The sequence below is a fragment of the Marmota marmota genome, unplaced genomic scaffold (assembly GCF_001458135.2).
Source record: "Marmota marmota marmota unplaced genomic scaffold, marMar, whole genome shotgun sequence".
Classification (NCBI taxonomy): Eukaryota; Metazoa; Chordata; class Mammalia; order Rodentia; family Sciuridae; genus Marmota; species Marmota marmota.
This window is the reverse complement of record NW_025999990.1, coordinates 49,364,503-49,381,384: the sequence shown is the minus strand read 5'-3', so window position 1 is coordinate 49,381,384 and position 16,882 is coordinate 49,364,503.

Here is a 16,882-nt window from a genome sequence, read left to right as displayed (position 1 = left end):
CTCTCTCTCTCTCTCTCTCTCTCTCTCTCTCTCTCTCTCTCTCTCTCTCCCTCTTATACTGAGGATCGAATCCAGGGTCTCACACCTGTGAGACCACTGAGCCCCAGCCCCAGCCCTCCCTCTCCATCTCTTGACTTCACCTTCTTCTATATCAACTTCAGACTCAGTTAGGACTTTCATGTGGTGGCTCCTGGCACCTCCAGCTTTTCATTATCTTTATATCGAGAAACTTTTGCTCCCTGCAGACCACAAAACTCTTCGGACCCATCCCTAGACCTGGGGCAAAGGATAAGCTACTTGATCATGAATGGATCCTATGCCAATCTTTAGAAAGGACAGCAGGAACAGGTTTTGTGCAAATCAATGCCAACCACAGTAGACTGTGGTGCAAGTATGTACACAGTGTACACAGGGACAGGACAATGGCAATGGATGCTATCAGGTAAACACTGCAAAACACCAATGTGATAATTTTTCAAAAGATCATTTCTTCTTAGAGCTCTGAGTACCTTCTATTTGGTAAAGGTAATATCTTGATTTGACAACATTTATTGGAGAATGGAGCTAACATTGAGCAACCACCTATTTCAATATTTGCAATCATCTTTTTTAGACACAATGAAGGCCCATTTTACAGATGAAGGTAATGGTTACAAAATAGAGACCACAATAGCAAACCTACTTACCGGATGAGTTTGAGAAGAAACTGTAGACTTAAAAATGGAGGAAGGGGGTACTGGGGTTGTAGCTCAGTGGTAGAGTACTTGCCTTACATGTGTGAGGCTCTGGGTTCGATCCTCAGCACCACATAAAAATAAATAAATTAAAATAAAGATATTGTGTCCATCTATAACTAAAAATTGTTTTTTTTAAAGTGGAAGAAGGGACTGGGAATGTAGCTCAATGGCAGAGCACTTACCTAGTATGTGTTGGCCCTGGGTTCAATCCCCAGTACTGCAAAAACAAACACACACACACACACACACACACACAGAAAAAGTGGAGGAAGAGAGAGAGAGAAAGAGAAAGAATCAAAGCCATCCTAGATAGTACTTGTGCAATCAGGGCTAGCCTATTGGAGAGCTAGTTTACTAATTACTGCATTTCCTTTCCTGTTCCATACAGAAATTTTCATGAGTGTCCAAAAAAATGTATGCTGACTGTCCCCAACTTACTATGGTTTGATTTACACTTTTCCAACTTTATTATGGTGTGAAAGCCATACACATTCAATAGGAACAGACATAATTTAAACTTTTTACCTTTTCCTGAGCAAGCAATATGTGGTGTGATCTCTGTAATGCAGGGCAATTACTGTGACTGCAGCTCTCAGTCAGTCACACAATCAGGAGGGATTAACCAGCACAGTAAGGAGCACTATTTTATTGCTAAGTTGTGATGTTTGTAGTTTGGGCATATTTGATGCATTTTTGATTTATAATATTTTCAACTTGCAATGCTTTATTGGGATGTAATCCCATCATAAAAAGAGGGGCATCTGTCTAGTCCTTGAAGAATTGTCTTCAACATGCATTTGTATAACAATGTGAAGTGAGTTACTCAGCTGTTTTTCTCCCAACAACTGGATGAAATTAAGGCACCCTGATAAATGGATGGTTCAAGTGCAAGAGGGAATCATGATCTGCCCTGGATAAGGAGAGGTCTGGGGGAAGGGATGCTCTGTAGGACTCAAGATATCCTGGAGATCTTAGGCAAGAAGAGAGGACAGCGAGAATCAACCCCAAAGGGAGGTTGTGTGGACAGATCCCAAGACTGAACTCCAGTATTTCTACATTTTGAGCAGAGCTGGCCCTGATTCAGGAAAGTGTATGTGAGTGGAGGGTTTCAGATATTCTGTGATGTCCCACAAACCCAAATTCCTCCCTTCTTTTCTTTATTCAAGGGGCAAACACTTTGAGTGCATAGGTTGAGGAGCATAGCCACAACTCAACTACCATTTTAATTCATGGGAAATAATGCTGTTTTGGAATGCAATCTTGTTATGAGATGCCTTTCTCTTTTCCTTGAATCTCTCCCCATTCCTCAGAGGCAGTAAGATTCTTCATATGACCAGTTCAAAGGTGGTGAACATAGTCTGGAACATGAAGTTCAAGGCTTGTTAGTGAAGAAGAAATAGAAGGCAGCAAGGCACTCACTTCTGGCTGTTTTCTGGTTGCCCTGCTATCATCCAGTAGCAACTAACTTCCAAGAGCTTCCTTATCTAGTGTTGTGTTTGCTCATAGAGCCACCCAGAGACTCCAGGAGGCTGGGAAAAGAGTTCCACTCTGAAGGAGATGAGGCTTGTAAAGAGGTCAACAAGTGAGAGAGGGGCCGAGATTGTGGCTCAGTGGTAGAGCACTTGCCTAGCATGCAAGAGGCACTAGGTTCGAACCCCGGCATCACATAAAAATAAATAAATAAAATAAAGGTATTGTGTCCATCTATAACTAAAAAATAATATAAAAAAGAAGGTGAGAGAGATCCACTGAGAAACATGGGAGAGGGAGAGAGAGGTGTGTTCACAGAAGATAACTTTGAGAGTAACTTGTGTTTTAAAAGAAAAAACACACTTGTAAATGCTAGGAGGTCTTCCAATGAAATGAGTGTTTTTCCTTTTTGTAGACACTTTCTGGTGGTCTCTGTTCTATTTTTGTCATTATTTTACTTAATTGAGTGTGTTAAAATATTTCATAATACTTTTTGGCATAAGGTATGATTGTAAATGGTTTACTGCATTCTTTTGTGGTCTTGAGGCCAATTTCCTTTCTCTTTGTGGAACACACTGCTGAAATTAAATGTCAATTGAAAGAATGATGCAATTTATAAAGATTTATACTCCATTCTTAAGAAATTTCCTCTGTGTAAGGCAAGATAACCAAGATCTAGCTGGGCTTCTCTCTCACCTCCCTCCCTGTCTCACACAGGGAATAGGGTTTGGGGGTGCCACCTCATACCCCTGTGCTGAGGATTAGCTACTTCAAGGTCCCTTTGGAAGTGTGATTTTAGAGATAGTGGTATTTGGATGAAATCTATGAAATCCTAATTTCTCATCAACTGATACCCAATTCGTTCTTTGGAGTTTAAATCAATTCTCTTAGAATGAAAGAAAAGGAAGAAAAAACTAAAGATATATATTTGGTACATGTTTTAGTCAGCTTTTTTGCAGTTGTGACTAAAGTATCTGACCAGAACAATTGTAGAGAAAGGAAAGTTTATTTGAGGGTTCACAGTTTCAGAGGTCTTAGTAGCTGGCCATAGAAGGCAAACTCCATTCATCCAGGCTGGAGGTGAGGCTGAACATCATGGCGGGAGAGTGTGGCTGTGGCAGAGGGAAGCAGCTCACATGATGATCAGTAAGCACAAAGACTCCACATTCCAGATACAAAACATATACCCCATAGCCACACCCCCAAAAAACCACTTCCTCCAGCCACACTCCACCTGCCTCCAATTACTCTCAATTAATCCTATCAGGGATTAACTCACTGATTTGATTAAGGCTATAGTCCAATTATTTCTCCTCCAAACCTTGCATTGCCTCACAAATTGGAGGACACCACATCTAAACCCTAACAGTACATAATGTGATAGTTAGTGGATTTCTGATTTACCATTTGTAGCAAAGACTTTGGACAATTGGCTAATCTCTCTGGGCTTTGTAGGATGAAAACCAAGGCTCAAGTTTAGATAGACCCCAATGGCTTTCAGTAGGCTCTTGGCAAATGGCTATACCCTTCTTTAGATAGGAAAGTACAGACGTTTATCAGACTCACTTTTTTTCTGCCATTATAGAATAACCTGATATCCTGTGAAAGGGGGCGGGGAGAGATGGGTACGAAGAATGCAACTAGCTCAAAGGCTAAAGGAAGATTTGGAAAAGAGTTGTGTAAGCAAATATCTCAGGAGCAATCTTGAGCAGAAACTTCCATAAAAAGTTATAATTTTCATTGAGCATATGTCATGTCCGTACTTTATACAGTAGTTTTAGTGAATCTTCACAGGAACTGTATAAGATAGATATTGTTATAATACAAGTTTTGCAGATGAGCAACTTAGGTTCCATGAGTTGAACCAATACTTCTCCAGTCTGCCAGCTGGGAGGGGTGAAGCTGTGAGTTCAAATCAAACAATGAAACGTCAGAGATCCTGACCACTATGCTGCCATGCTGGACAATGACTGGTCACCACAAATTGCTTTAATTCACTCTTAAAGTTGACAGTAGACATTATTGTCAGTTTCCAATGACCTCCATGAGCTGATCTACTAATGTCAGAGCAGGAGAGGAGAGAGGAAGGGGAGGGCAGGACTGGGGAGGAGGATAAGGCAAGAATAGCAGAAGTGAGAGTCTGCAGACCTTGGGGCCTGCTGAGGTGCTGCTAAGGCACAAGAAACAAACATTGCCAAGGGACCCAGCTGTGGGGACAGGAGCCCTGTTTTGGACAGAGTTCCTGTAGGCCGATGAGAGGGAAGAAGAGGAAGCCTCCATCTGTTAGAAATGCTTCCACAGTGGAAATGAAAGCAGCCTCAGATTTCCTCCTGGCTCCTCCAGTGTTTTCTTAGCACAGATGGCCCATTTTAGCTGTTAAGGAAAATTTATTTTCTTATGGAAGGACTGAGATTCTCATTCTTCTAAAGGTTTTTGCTCATTTAATGTGATATTTCTGAAAATGCTTAGCCTTTTGTTTCACACAAAACTTATCCTCTCACATATACGTAAAATTAAAATTATTCTAATAAGTTATACACGGATGCTTTGCTTGTTTTTATGTATATCATAGAATGCATTTGGATGGTTCATTGCTTATTGTAATATATAAAAAATCAAGTCATATAACAAAAATCTTGTAAAATAAAGGAAAAATCACCCATGATTCCAAGTTACTAATGTAAATATTATGGTAACTTTGGTCTTTTTCTTCCGATCTGTTTTTTCATATGCATATCATTATAGTATTTGCATAATTTTACACCTCTTCTTTTTCACTTATTTACTGAAGGTATGGTTCCATTTTTGTACATAGGCTTTGTGTTCTCATTTTGAATTGTTTAATATGCCATTACATAGCTACAACTTTTTTTTCTTAACTGTTCTATTATTGGAAATTAAATAATGAAGGAAATTTTAATCAGTCAGAATTTGTGACATTTAAAAAGACATGGTGACTATTATGGTTTGGATCTCACATGACCCCCAGAGGCTCATGTGTGAAGGCTGGGTCTTCAGGTGATAGTGCTGTTGGAATGTGGTGGAACCTTCAGGGAATGGGGCCTAGAGAAAGGAAGTTAGATCACTGGAGGCATACCCTCAAAGGAGGTATTGGATACTGGCCCTTTCCTTCCTCTCTGCTTCCCAGCCACCTTGAAGTGAGCAGCTTTGCTCCACCAAATGCTGCCCACCATGATGTTTTGCCTTGCCACAAACCTTAAAGGGATCAGTTGCCCACAAACTGACAGGAGCCAAAATAAATCTTTCTTCCTTTGTAGTTGAGCATCTCAGGTATTTTGTCACAGTGATAGAAACCCAACTAACACAGTGACTTTAAAGAAGAAGGGACAATGTTCTTTGACAGCTGTATAGTAGATAGCTGGTACAGAAATGTTTTTGGAAATAAAACCATGGAATATTTCTCTAGTTACCCACATTTTTTATTAATAAGCTACTAGAAAGTTTAATATCTATTTATCAACCTACTGTGTTCCAAGCAACAATCTGTTTTATAATAATAGCTCACTCACTGAATCCTCACACTGTTTAACGTGCTATTTGCAGTCCCACATAAAGACATAGATAATGCCACTGAAATAAAGAAGGCTGAAGTTACTTGCCTAAGTTTCTTCTGCTAGTAAATGGCAAGGTGGGACTCAAATCTATGTTGCCTGGTTCCATGATTTGTGTTCTTATCCACCATGCTTCTATTTCTATTTCTTTTTAATTGATAAAAATATCAATTTAGTTGGGTTTCTATCACTTTATGAAGTGCAACATGATGTTTTGATATATGTGTACACTGTGGAATGGCTAAGTTGAATCATTTGACATATGCACGATCTCAGATACCTTTGTGTTTTGTTTTTCTTTCGGTAGTGAGAACATTATGAAACCATCAGGGAAATACAAATTAAATTATAATGAGATGTTGCTTCATACCTGTTAGAAGGTCTATTATGAAGAAATAAAAATGAATGTAACAAATTATGGCAAGAATGTGAAGAAAAGAGAACATTGTCTACTGCTAGTGGGAATGTCAATTAGTACAGCTACTACAAGAACTACATGGAAATGCTTTAAAAACTGAAAGTGGAAGTGCTATATGATTCAGCAGTACTTCTGGGTATAGATACAAAGAGTATAAAATCAGTACATCAAAGAGGTGTCTTTAATCCCATGTTCAGTGAGAACACTGAAAATCTATATTCTTAGAAATTTTCAAGTATACAATATATTGTCATTAACTGTAAAGTCACTGTGTGTACAATAACTCTCGAACTTATTTCTTCTAAGTGAAATTTTATTTCCTTTGACCAATATATCCCCAATCCTTCCAGCCAAAACCTCTGGTAACCACCATTTTACTCTTTTTTTTTTCTTTGATTTCTTTTTTTTTTATTGTTGGCTGTTCAAAACATTACATAGTTCTTGACATATCATATTTCACACTTTGATTCAAGTGGGTTATGAACTCCCATTTTTACCCCGTATACAGATTGCAGAATCACATCAGTTACACATCCATTGATTTACATATTGCCATACTAGTGTCTGTTGTATTCTGCTGCCTTTCCTATCCTCTACTATCCCCCCTCCCCTCCCCTCCCCTCCCCTCTTCTCTCTCTACCCCCTCTACTGTCATTCATTTCTCCCCCTTGTATTATTTTTCCCTTTCCCCCACTTCCTCTTGTATGTAATTTTGTATAACCCTGAGGGTCTCCTTCCATTTCCATGCAATTTCCCTTCTCTCTCCCTTTCCCTCCCACCTCTCATCCCTGTTTAATGTTAATCTTCTTCTCATGCTCTTCGTCCCTACTCTGTTCTTAGTTACTCTTTGTTTCTATGATTCTAACATTTTAGATTCTACATATAAATAAAATTACATGATATTTATCTTTTTTATGCCGACTTCTTTCACTTAATAGAATATCCTCCAGGTTCATCCCTGTTATCCTGAACAATAGGATTTCCTTCTTTCTTAAAGGCTGAATAGTATTTCATTGTATTGTGCACATTCTCTTCATCCATACACTGATGGACGCTTAGGGTAATTCCACATCTTGACTGCTGTGGCTGGTGCTGCGATAAACATTTCAGACCTCTTTGACATACTGATCTTATTTTAGTTTTTAAAATTTTATTTTTTTATTTTTATGTGGTGCTGAGAATTGAACCCAGTGCCTCACACATGCTAGGCTCTACCACTGAGCTACAACCCCAGCCCCTGACATACAGATTTTATGTCTTGTGGATATATACCCAGTAGGATTGCTGAATTGTGTAGAAATTCTATCATCAGTTTTTTTTTTCTTTTAGGAACTTTCATATAGTTTTTACATAATAGCTGTACTAATCAATATTCCCACCAACAGTATGCAAAGCTTCTCTTTTTCTTCACATTCTAACCAACATTTGTCATCTTTGGGGTTTTTTGTTTGTTTGTTTAAATAATAGCCTAACAGGTCTGGGATAACATCTTGTGATGGTTTAATTTTTAATTCCCCGATGAACATTTTGTAATATACCAATTGGACATTTGTATATCTTCTTTTGGGAATTATCTGTTCAGATCCTTGGCTGTTTTTTTAAAAAAAATCAGATTAATTTTTTCTTATTAATAAGTTGTTTGAGTTTCTTGTACATTTTGGATATTAGCCCCTCATTAGATATATAATTTGCAAATGTGTTCTTCCTGCAGGTTGTCTCTTCACCTTTTGGTTGTTTCTTTGCTTTTCACTCTTTTCCATTGGTCTATGTGGCTGTTTTTATACCAGGACTATACTGTTTTGTATACTATAACTTTGTAGTAGATTTTTTTATTCGGGTGGCATAATGCCTCCAGTTTTGTTCTTTTTGCTTTAGCTATTCAGAGTCTTTTGTAGGTCCCAGAGAATTTTAGGATTGTATTTTCTATTTATGTAAAAAAAAAAGTCATTGGAATTTTGCTAAGGATAGCATCAAATCTATAGATCACTTTGTGTAGTATGGATATTTTAGCAATATTAATTCCTCCAACCCATGAACATGAGATATTTTCCATTTGCTTATGTCTATTCAATTTATTTTATTCACACAGTTTTCAATATATGTATCTTTTATCTCCTCAACATTTTTAGTATATGTTTTTTAAAAACTTGGGGTTGTTTTCTTTATTTCTTTATTGAAACACTACCCATCTTTAAACATTGATTTTGTATCCCCAAACTTCACCGAATTAGTTGATTTCTTATAACAGCACGTTTTTTCATGCACATTGGAAGAAAGAGCTTGACTTGGTGGGTTAGGCAAATTTTAATCCTATTGGATGTGTGTGCTTAGGCAAATTTATTAAGCTCTTTGAACTTGAGTTGCTTTATCTGTAAAACAAAATTAATAGAGATATTCTAAGATACAAGTAAAGTAATGTAAGAAAAGTACTTGGCACAGCACAGGTGCTCAACCAGTGTTTGTTCCCACCACTTCTCTGACCACCAATTCTTATAAACAGCAAGAAAAGAACCAAGAGGACATTTCCCCATTATTTAGATCAGAAGAGGATGCTGACAAGAGATATTAAATAAGCCCAAGATTTTAATATGATTTTGAGTCTTGGTTTTCACTTCAATCTTCAAAAATATATTGAGACTTCAGAACAGGATCAGACAACAGAGGAAGTAGGAGTATGTGTAAATGGAAATCCAAAATGGTAAAAGGTGAGGCATGTGGAGAGGGTTTAAATGAACCAAATATATTCAAAAGGGCAGGTCCTTCAGACAGGGTGATATTTTCGGCACTTGACTGTGCCTTGCACACAGCAAGTGCCCATAAATACATGCAAAATAGATGAATGAGCGATGCATTGATACCAAAGAGGTTGAGTCTCTGACATAAGGGGTTTTGCCTCTTGCAAGCTGACCTTAAAAAAAAAAAAAAAAGTGAAGTGGATAAAGTTTGTATTAGTCTGTAAAAAAGTTCGTGAATTTCGTGTTCCTTTTTGGCAATTTGTCTTGGGTGTTCACACCCTTCATGGTTCCCAAATGTCTCACCCTGATACTCTTCACAGGCCTGCCTCCCTCTGGCTCCACCAAGGACTTTGGATCTTTCTTTGCATTGCCTTTTCTTTTTTATCCTCCCTCCCTAATTTTCCCCTATGAAAACTTAACCAATTTAACAGTCGTTTAGCTCACTAACCCCTCCCTGCTGGGTCCTACTGGGGAATCAATGACCTGAATTGACCTAAAGTTCTGTGGCTGGCAATGGCCTAATGTATTTTTCCTCCCATGTGGCATTTCTGTGTCCGGGAGGTGACAGAGGAGAGGATTGGGGGCTGAGACACTTGTGGAGCATTCAGAGGGGGTCAGTCCACCTTCCAAGGACTTGTCTCTGTATATATGAACTTCCAGAAACCTGTTCTGCTCTCCACAGCTGCAGAATCGATGGAGAACATACATACAATTACACAATTCCACAGGGACTCATAAAAAGGAGTAAAAAAAAATGAGAGGAAATGCAAACATTCATCAGAGAAAGCGAGGGTCACATCATTATGCATTTCCTCTATGCTTCTGTAAGAGCAAGCAAACCTTGTCTACTCATTCCTGCATCCCCTCAAAGTCCCCAACTCTGTCTTCAGAGCACTCAGCCGTGTTGCTGGGTTCAGATGGGAGGGTGTGATCAGGCCTCAGGAGACACTCTCAGGAAAAGCTTCAACTGCTAGAAAGCATTATTGAAGGAAAATGTGAAATCCTTTTTCTCTGGTTTTCAAGACAACTCATTTCCCTGAAATGATATCATTGTGGTTGTCTCTGATGGTAAGCGACTGCCCTAGAAGTTTGCCTTTGGCATTTTTCAGTCCTGAGGTCAGAAGATTCTAAACTGATGTGAGCAGAGATCTAGGAGAGTAACTCCCCAGGCAAACCCATGAACATGACTCTCTTGGTATTTTCATCTGTGCTAGAGAGTGGAGTCCCTCCCAGGGAGAGGAAACCATGCCTCAACATAGCACTGAGTGATTCAAGTTCACACATTTGTGTCCACACCCTTTGTGCATCTGAGAGGTTTCCCTCTCCTTTGGAATCATCCACCTTACGCCATTATCATGCTTCTCCTGATCAGGACTCCTACTTCCATCAAGCCAGGACTTTGTTCTGTTTTCAGCAGAGAAGTGAACGACACGTGAAATATTCTCGTTCTCTCCAACACATAAACAGCCAAGAAGAAAAGACCAGTGATTTCCCTCATTTCGCTCCAGCTACTCCGTCCTGTTTCTGTTTTTTTCCTCTGTGATCTTTTGCTCATGCTGAAATGCTTTCCCTTGATGGTGTCTTCAAATAACTGGAAACTTCTTCAGTCTTGGGCTTGGCTCTTTCATCCTCAGAGAACTGGTTATATCCCTAATTATGTGCCCTAACGGAGCTCTAGGCCCTTCTTACTGTAGAACAGCACCCTGATCATTTCTTTTTACTACTTCCTTCAATTTGAAACTCACCCACTAACTCAGTGTATGGAAGTCTGGCCTTCCTGCCTGTGTTGGCTGAGGAGCCAGTGCAGCTGGCATTTGCCCCATCTGGCCAGGTGAGCTGCCAGATTTTGGTTTGGGTTCAGAGTGGCTCCCAGGAGATATTATGGGATAGAAGGTGCAGAGATTCAAACTGAGGTGACTCAATTTACGAAACTGGAATTGGTGTGTTTTAATTTATATTCAGGGTTTATTTGGAAGATTTTAGAGAAAGAGGGTAATGGATTTTATGGCAATTCATATATTCTCATAGATTTTTTTTTTTTTTTTGCCAGAGTCAAACTTTAAAAAATACCATTCTGATCATGCCCACTGCCCAGCTGAAAATCTGTGGTTGTTTTTCATTGCCGGAGAAAGTAAGTGTGACATTCACACCTCCCCATTTGTTCAGTCACTGGGTGCTTCCTAAATACCTACTCCCCACATGCCCAGCATCCCTCTTTGCCTCTCTGAACATGGCTTGCTCTTTGCCTAGAGGACGGATCCTTTGTTTCCATTTGACAAAATACTCTTCATCCACCATTGCCTGTCTCAGACGTCAGCTCTTTGTAGAGGGTCTGCTCTTCCAGGTATGACAGGGAATTCTCTTAATCCAGGATCTCCTAGGAAAGGCAAGGATCTAACATGTACTGAGTGGTGGCTATAAACCAGGTACCACTTTTGTTTTAGATGAATTAAAACATAGATATCATTTCCAAAACACCCCTGAGAGTGGACCAAGAAGGACCTGATGCACAGAAAGATTAAATAAACATCTCCTGGCCACCCAGCAAGGCACTGGCAGGCTCAGGATGTAGGTTCCTTAACCACCACACTCTCTTGGAATATTGACAAGGTACTTACCAACCCAACCTTTCCTCCTAGCTCATTGGATTTTTTTAGGGCCTGGACTGTGTCTTGTCTCCTCCTCCTCCTCCTCCTCCTCTTCTTCTTCTTCTTCTTCTTCTTCTTATTATTATTATTATTTTATATTTTTTTAAGTTTCCCAAGACCATATGATAACAGTGGGCCTATAGCAGATGCTCCCTGAGCACTTTCTAACTGAAAACATTAATTGATATTCCACTTAGGAAAAATGCAAGTTAAACTTTTAAAAAATCACATGAAATATTCCATCTTTGTGTCAAATTTTTCATTACTTGGGCTAATTCATTTTCTAGGTTCCCTGGGTAAGCGTCCTCACTTCTGCCTGGACCCAGTTATCTAAGAGCCCAGATGATGTGAAGGAGCTCAGTAGAATTAATACAGGAACTAGGATGAAGCTTTGGGGTGTGGACTCCCTTGAACTCCCTGAAGAGAGAAGAGTCTTTGATTTAAAGGGGGTGGAGGGCATCTTTTCACAGAGTCCTTAATATGGTAGGAGTGTTTATGTCTTCTCAAAATCTGTATGTTGAAACCCAACTACTGTTGTGATTGCTGTTAGGTGGTGGAGACCTTAGGGGGTGATTAGGTCATGATGGATGGATTAGTGCCCTTATAAAAGAGTCTCCAAAAGTAAGCTCACTCCTTCCTCTCTGTGAGGACACAGCAAGAAGGCACCATCTATGAGGAACAGGCCCTCACAAGCAGCAAATCTGCTGGTATTGTGACCTCAGCCTTTCCTATCTCTAGAACTGTGAGGTATAATAAATGTGTTCATAAGTCACCCAGTATGGGATTTTTGTTATAGCAGCCTGAATAAACTAAAATAGTTCTAAATACCTATCTACTTCCCTTATGGTATTTTGTTTGTTTGTTTCTTGGGCCACTGGGATGCTTGGTTCTGCCCACCCCACCACTCTCAGGAGTGAATTCTGGATTCAGGATAATGAGCATCTAGCGGGATATTCAACTCCTTCTTTACCCCAATATCTTTTAGGAGAGGTCTCTCAACCACAATCACAGATTCTCTGTCCTGCTGACTTTTAACATAATCTCAGAATCATTCCCTACCAAGCCACTAGTAATCGATTAGCTGGGTATAAGAGGAGCATGTAGAGGAGATCATTTACAAGGGTAAGCACCACAAAGGTTTTGCCAGATTTTGCAATGCCCTGCCCACATGCCCCTGTCCTTACGATTTCAGTGCATACATCCAGCTACAAGTATCTGAGGTTTTCCCCCCTCCTGAGGGTTTTCTATGGCTAAAAGAACCCAATTTTTCATCTTCCCAGGGCAGCCTAGAAATGCTGAGAATTAACAATAAGTGGCCGAATGCCTGGTAGAAACGGATGTATAAATACCCCAACTCCCTCACTCCTCAGGTATGACAACTATTTAGTATAGCTCCCAGAGAAATGATGCTCCAATCACGTACAGTGGTCATTTGTAGGGTAATGGGCTTTCATTTGCTTCTTTTCTTTTCCTATTTTACTTTCCCACTCCCTAACCTGTTTCCTGACATCATCTCCCTAATGAACTATTTACACTCCGATTATGGTCTCAGGCTTGGCTCCTGGGAGAACCAAAACTAAGACAATGGCTAGATCGAGAGTCTGAGCAAAGAAGTGACTGTTGCAGGCTGCATTATTCTCTAGAAACGTTTATTGGGACAGTAAGTATTTCTGGTGGGAGCTCGTGAGTAGGGTTGTGTGGCATGGGAGGGAGACAACAAAGGGGGACTGAGGTGAAGGAGAAGGAAAGAGGAAGTGGTTTGTTTATGGAGCTGATTTTGTTTCAGGAACATGGTCAAGTAATTGAGCTGGGCAGAGGAGAAATGCAGAGCAGGACAGGAAACCTGCCACTAAATCATTGCCTCCTGTTAAGTCATTAAATCTGATGGACACAGACATCAGTCCATAGTGACTCTTTCTGTGCTATGCTTGTTATCTCGGGGGAATGCATATTTCCTAAATAAAAAGAGAGATGTAAAGTATATTGGAAAACATTAAGATATAAACCATGTATAAGTTCTTATAGTTTTTGAATATAATAATGCTACTTTCTCCTTTCCTTTGGAAATGTAAATGAAACATTTCTGACGAAAAGTTGCTTGAGGAGAGCACTTTAAATACATCACACCAGCTATGTTCCTGAGGTTTTCATATCATTATTTACCTATGTACAGAGCATTTAGATCATGATGATCACCCAGTAGCTTCCTAATGGAAGACAAATAAGGTTATTTCCATTTGTTATATTGAATGTGTTATTGTCTTGACTGTAAAAGAAATTATCTAGGCCCAAATAATTACCTAAAGTCACTAAATCTTTTGGCATAGGATGGCAAAGTCTTTTAATAGATTGTATACTAAGATCAAGGATAATGTGCGTTCAACAAAAATCAATTGCTATGAGATTTAGTTTGTCTACTTTGATTTTCCTTGTCTGTGCTACTGGGAAGAGGAGCAACTATAATACTAAAATTAAAGATGTGGAAACCACTGGAGTTCTTCCATCTCTGGAAGACCTCTAGTGGGGCCAGAATCCTAAGGAAAAGATAGTGTATTGGTTGGCTTCCTGTCATTATACCAAATACCTGAGATAAATCAACTTATAAAAAGGAAAGGGCTATTTTGTCTCATGGTTTTGGAGATTTTAGCCCATGATCAGTTAGTGCTGTTGCTTTGGGCTTGTGGCAAAGGAATACATCATGGCAGGAGTATGTGGTAGAGGAAAACCACACCCCAAGGCCAGGAAGTAAGAAGTAAGAGAGAGAAAAGAAGAGACCAGTATGATCCCCTTGGAGGGCACACCCCTAATACCCTAATTACCTCCTAATAGACCCTATCTCTTAAAATTCTACCACCTTCCAAAAATGCCAAACTGAGAACCAATCCTGCAACACTCAGGACTTCAGGAGTCATTCAAGATCCAAACCACAGCTGACGGCTATGGGACAGCTCTCTGGAAGGAAGAGGGCAGAAGTGGGGACAGGGAGAGAAGCATGCATGAGAATAATGTTCATGCCAGCTAGTGGAGGTGAATGGGGAAAGGGTAAGAACAAGGTAAGGGGGATTTGCCAATAAAATGGGATGTTTGTTCCAGGTTGGAAAGGCAAGAGGATGTGCAGCTCAGTGAGAAAGCATGCAGAAACCAGGGAGGGCATAGTGCAGTTGGAAGAGTTTAAGTGTGTGTGGGGCGGGGAGTCACCACTGGAGAGAATGTGACAATAGAGCCACTTCTGCAAGTGCCAGACTACCTCTGAGACTGCCAGGACTGCCTCTCATGTACTTCTGTGAAACTGGACCAAACAGATCTTATCTGTGCCATGTCTGAGGCATCTTCCTCCCATGCTACCCAGCTCTACCTATGAGCTCCCTTAAGAAACACTTATTCTCTCAATAAACATGGCTTGGACAGAGGAGGCAAAGAGGAGGCAGTGCACGTCAAACTCAGAGTTATTAAGAGCCCTGCCTAAGAGAGTGCCATCTGCTTGGGCAGCTCTGACCATTTCAGAAGAATCAGGGGAAACATCAAAGTGCACAGGTGAGGAATTGTGCTCCAGGCCACCCAGCTAAACAGTGGTGGATGAGAAACTCAAAACCCAAGAAGATCTAAGCTACGTGTGCCTTTTCTACTCCACGGTAGAGAGAGAGAAAAAAAAAAAATCCTAACTCAGTATGAACTTGGTGGCAACATGCCATGAAGTGCTCATGAGTGTAAAATTCGTGCCTCTACCAGTTGGCCATGGATCGTGTGGCTCTCCCACCATGGGAAACTGTGGGGAGGAGAGGGAGAGGGGAAGGGTTTGTCTTAAGGGTGCAGTCTTTGAAAGACTGTGGCAGAACACAGAATCTCAGTGTTGTTAGTGTTCCACATGTCGGGATGATGAAGGTTCTCCCTTGATTTCCACCAGATCTGACATGTGCGTTTCTCCCCAGAGGCCTGGGGTAATGAGCTTTGTTCCAATGCTGGGAGACAAACCAGATCCAAGACTTCTTTACTGGGATGGATAGTGCCGGTCTGTATCCTTATCTCTCTTCTATTAATGATACAGAGGGTGTCAAATGACACCGGATTTTGTGCCGAACTTTATTGCTATGTTTCCTTTTTGACAAAGTGAAATACCGATATTTTCCTTCTCAATTGTGTTCTTTGCTTTGTGGTGTGTGTTGCTTGGCCAGTTTGCTGCTGAGGTAGCTAAATTTGGTTCTCTGTCTCTGATGAAAAGATCTTAAGCTGCTATGAGATTTTCGTCTCCTCAGGCTCACTGTCAGCTCACAGGGACTGTATTTCTCTCCTAAGCAGTCATGATTGCAGTCTTACTGCACACACATAGCAAAGAGCTGCATGATCATCCACATGACTTTTAAAATAAACACAGTCTACAGAAATGGAAGAGCTTGACAGCTATTAGAAAATAAATTCCGTAAACTTCCAGGTTCCTTGTTGTATATACTCTAGTATGGCTGCATCAAAATAGTCAAATAAGGCGGAAACTGACAAATCCCTTCTTCCCTTAGGCTTTGACAAATCTTTGTTTCCCTGTGGAAACACAGACCAGGAAATCAGGCTGGGGTTTGCCACTCGCCAGTGGCAACAACAAAACAAAACAAAAACTTCCTTTAGCCCTTTAAAAGATCAGTAGAAAATGGGCTCTTACTACCTTTCTTGGGTCTGCCCTTTCAGGAATTTTCTTCATCGCATGAGGGTCTTTAACTCCCATGCTACAACCCAGGATAAACTATCCACCTATTATCACTCTAACACTGGAGGGCTGGGCGGAGGTCAGGAACTGTTCCTGAATGCAATATCCCATTTCTACTAAGTCGGCTGTTTCAGAGATCTAAAGCCTCTTTCAGTCCTAGGCCTGCTCCACAGATTCGTTTCCCCTATAATCATACTTCATGCACTCCAACCCTCTTCCTATCTCTGGTTCTATCTCTTCTTTAGTCATATTCCAGTTCCTATAAAATCTTTCCAAGCCATCTATTAGCTTCCTGTTGGGCCACATGGTGGTAGGAAACTCACAGCCTTCAGTCATCGCTGGTTATCTAGCGAACGTGGGGAAGCCATATGAGACAATGGTCCAAAACAAAGTCTCCAGGATCTTACCAGCTCTGCTCCTTTGTGACTGTGTGACTTGGGGCAAGTAAGCTGACCTCTCTGGGTCTTTGTCTCTTCATTTGTGAATTGAATATGACCGGTAACAGTGCTTTTCCCATAGGATCGCCAGAGGAATGAAGATCTTTCTTGTAGGCAAAGTGCTTAGTGCAATGTCTTTCCCACGAGACCTCAGTAACAGTTACTAGCA